The sequence below is a fragment of the Pristis pectinata genome, chromosome 40, assembly GCF_009764475.1.
Source record: "Pristis pectinata isolate sPriPec2 chromosome 40, sPriPec2.1.pri, whole genome shotgun sequence".
NCBI lineage: Eukaryota > Metazoa > Chordata > Chondrichthyes > Rhinopristiformes > Pristidae > Pristis > Pristis pectinata.
Window position 1 is genome coordinate 2,175,889 of NC_067443.1, and position 4,158 is coordinate 2,180,046.

The 4,158-nt window shown below is 57.9% G+C and overlaps 1 non-coding gene across 1 annotated transcript; it reads left to right on the forward strand.

The window, feature by feature from the left end:
* The first annotated feature begins 4,084 nt into the window (after positions 1–4,084).
* trnai-aau (transfer RNA isoleucine (anticodon AAU)) lies at positions 4,085–4,158 on the forward strand. The gene has a single exon. It is a non-coding gene; the product is annotated as a tRNA-Ile (tRNA).

Consider the following 4,158-nt stretch of genomic DNA (forward strand, 5'->3'; position numbering starts at 1 on the left):
ACCAAGCACACACACAGACACACAACTCAGTCAGTCACACACACTCACCACACACACACAGACACACACACACACAAACACACACCACTCACAGACACTCACACACCACATACACACACACACTCTCTCACACACCCACAGGACACCGAGTCTCACACACACTCTTTGTCTCTCTCTCACACACACCCACAGGACACTGACACACACACACACACAGACACAGGGTGTACAGGAGCAGACACGGAGGCGCTGACAGGTGTTACGGCACGGCCTGGGTGTGAACTCTCCCTTTCCCCCTCCCTGTACACATCTGGGCACCAACTGACAGACAGACGCGACTCTGCTCCCCAACCACTGCTTGCAGGAAAACGGCCGCAGCGGAGCCCGAGACAGCCACAGCGTCCAGAGCTGTGACCTCTGCCAACCGCCAGTGACTTGTCGCCTCCAACAGATGAATGTCCCTGGACGAAGAACTCTTCCCCACCGCACCACCCCCCCCCCCCCCCCCATCCTCCCCCAGATCATTAACTACACCACTGCAATAACAAGGGAGACCTTCCCTGACCCCTCGACTCCTGGCAGCCCCGTGCTGGGACGGAGAGCCTGCCCCTTGTGTTTGAAGTTTCCTCCCTGCACTTCGAGGCGCTGAGAAGTGTTTCAGTGTGCTGGGGTGGGAGGAGGGGAGAGGGAGACCACCTACAGAGAGACAGATAAAGCCAGAGAACTTGTCTTTCTCTGAAGCACAGTTGTCACCCTGCCTCACTTGCAAACCCGACAGGTTTATAAAATTGCGAGAGGCATAGATAAGAGCAGACAGTCAGAACCTCTATCCCCCAGGGTCGAAATATCTAGTACCAGAGGGCATGCAGGCACAGTAGTGTAGCAGTTAGCGTGACGCTATTACAGCGCCAGCGACCCGGGTTCGATTCCCGCCGCTGTCTGTAAGGAGCTTGTACCCCGTGTGTCTGCGGGGGTTTCCTCCGGGTGCTCCGGTTTCCTCCCACATTGCAAGGACGTACGGGTTAGGAAGCTGCGGGCGGGCTACATTAGCGCCGGAAACGTGGCGACACTTGCGGGCTGCACCCCCCCAGAACACTCGACGCAAAAAGATGCGTTTCACTGTGCGTTTGGATGTACACGTGACTAATAAAGAAATCTCCTCTAAGGTGAGAGGGGGTGAGTTCAAAGGAGGTGTGCGGGGCAAGTTTTGTTTACACGGAGAGCGGTGGGTGCCTGGAACGTGCTGCCAGGGGTGGGGGTGGAGGCAGATACAATAGAGGGGCTTAAGAGGCTGTTGGATGTGCGGGGAATGGAGGGAGATTGATCATGTGCAGGCAGAAGGGATTAATTTAACTTGGAATTGTTTTTGGCACAAAAGGGCCTGTTCCTGTCTGGACAATTCTGTGTTCTGTGTTCTATATGCTGGCACAGAGAATATAAGAGGGAGGTTATGGGACAACTTTAAGATAAGATGTACATCGAAACACGCAGCGAGATGCATCTTTTGCGTCGAGTGTTCTGAGGGCAGCCCGCAAGTGTCGCCGCGCTTCCGGCGCCAACACAGCGCGCCCGCAAGTGATGACACCACTGCTGTTGGCAGGATCTCAGATGGCAACGAGGCGTACAGGAGTGAGACGGATCGGCTGGGTGAGGGGTGTGGCAACAACCACCCCGCGCTCGACGTCAGCGAGACCAAGGAATTGACTGCGCACTTCGGGAAGGGGAGGTCGGGGGAACACGCACCAGTCCTCACTGAGGGGTCAGCGGTGGAAAGGGTGAGCAGCTTCAAGTTCCTGGGCGCCAACATCTCGGAGGATCTATCCCGGGCCCAACGCATTGACGCAATCGCCAAGCGGCTCTACTTCATTAGGAGTTTGAGGAGATTTGATAGGTCGATTAAAACTCTTACAAATCTCTACAGGTGTACGGCGGAGAGCCTTCTGACTGGTTGCATCACCGCCTGGTACGAAGGCTCCAATGCACAGGAGGCCGCAGAGGGTTGTAGGCTCAGCCCAGCTCCATCACGGGCGCAACCCTCCCCGCCATCGAGGACATCTTCAAGAGGCAGCGCCTCAAGAAGGCGGCGTCCGTCACTGAGGACCCTCACCACCCGGGACGTGCCCTCTTCTCGTTACTACCATCGGGGAGGAGGTACAGGAGCCTGAAGACCCACACTCAACGATTCGGGAACAGCTTCTTCCCCTCCGCCATCAGATTCCTGAACGGTCCGTGAACCCATGAGCACCACCTCGTTATTCCTCTGTTGCACTATTTACAGCAATTTTATGCCTTGCGCTGTACTGCTGACGCAAAACAACACATTTCATGACATATGTCAGTGAAAACAAACCTGAAAACAGAGTGCGAGAGGTTGCGGCCCCTCTTCGAGTATCTGCGGGGGCTGCCGCTCAAGGTCTGGTTGCACTTCAGCCCGGCGCTGTTGGTTTACGGGCACCCGGTGCGGCGCGGGGAGGGGCGCGCGGCCGATCTCCTGGTGGGTCTCCTGCTGGGCCTGGCCAAGCTGGCCGCCCACGGGACGCGGCGGGCGGGCGGCCGAGGGTTCCGGCCGGTCGGCCTGCCTGCCCGTCTTCCACGCTTACGTGCGCGCGCGGGTGTCTTTGGAAGGGGAGCACGCGGCCTCCGCGGGCACCCTGGCCGAGTTCCGCGCTCGGTGGGCCCCTCAGGGGATCGCGTGTGTCACAGACGACGCCAGTACGATTTTGATATGAAGTATTGAGCGTTGCGGGAGCGGGCGTAGTGATGTATGTGTGTTTTCGCGGGTGTTGGTTTATAGTGATCTCTGACGTTCTGTAGTTGTCTAGCCGATCCTTTCTGTATTGGATGTATACATTTGATATTTGTAGTCTTCTGTAGTGCTTTTAGCTAATAAATGTTTTATACAAAAAAAATCAACACGGGCTGCCTTGCACGAGCCCTCCGCACGCGTTCCCTGACCCTCGCCCAGTACCTCTGACCCACCGCACAGTTTGACGGCCAGATTTCGGGGAGCGGGGAATTTCCCAAAAAGCCAAGTCATTGCCTTTGCAGTGTATGGGAACTGTATCTATAGCCCTTCCCTCGCAACACTGAACCAGACCCTTCAGCCCACCATTTCTATACTGACCCAGTGGGCACCAATTCATATTAATCCCATTTCCCAACACTTGTCCTGTCCTGGGCCCTGCAATCACAAGGAAGGCGTGCCGGCATCTTTAAGGCAGGCACAGTAGCGTAGCGGTTAGCGTAACACTATTACAGCGCCAAGCGATCGGGGTTCGATCCCGGCCGCTGTCTGTGAGGAGTTTGTACGTTCTCCCCGTGTCTGCGTGGGTTTCCTCTGGGTGCTCCGGTTTCCTCCCACATTCCAAAAGACGTACGGGTTAGGAAGTTGCGGGCGTGCTATGTTGGCGCCGGAAGCGCGGCGACGCTTGCGGGCTGCCCCCCCAGAACACTCTACGCAAAAGATGCGTCTCACTGTGTGTTTCGATGTGCGCGTGACTAATAAAGAGGTCTGTCCTCGGCCTCCTCCACTGCCAGCGTGAGGCCACACACAGAGGAACAGCCCCTCGTATTCCACCCCCCCCCCCGGGGAGTCTACACCCTGACGGCACCAACATTGAATAATCCAACCAGGTCATCTGATCCCACCCCCCCCCCCCCTCCCCGACTGACTCAGTTCCTCCCTATACCCACCCGATCTGCCCCTCACCCACACACTCCTCCCACTGGGTCCCCTCTCTCTCCCCCCCCCCCCCCAACTGCCCTCCCCACTTCCCTTATTTGGTTCCGTGCTCCACCCTCAGATCCTATCAGAGTCCATCTCCCCCCCCCCCACCCCATCGGCCTCTCCCCCTCCTCACCTGGATCCACCCCTCACCTCCCACCCCTTTCCCCCTCACCTCTTTACACTGGCTACCTCCCCTCTACTCTCTCCAGTCCTGATGACCCGAAACGTCGACTGTCCGTCTCCCCCACTCCCGCCCCCCCCCCCCCACGGACGCTGCCCGACCCGCTGAGCTCCCCCAGCACCTCGCGTCAATGCCGACGCACACCTTATCTTTCTCAAGGTGCAGCGCACCGGCAGGGCCGGGGAGCTCAGCTGGTCAGAGCCTGGTGCTAATAACGCCAAGGTCGCGGGTTCGATCCCCGTACGGGCCA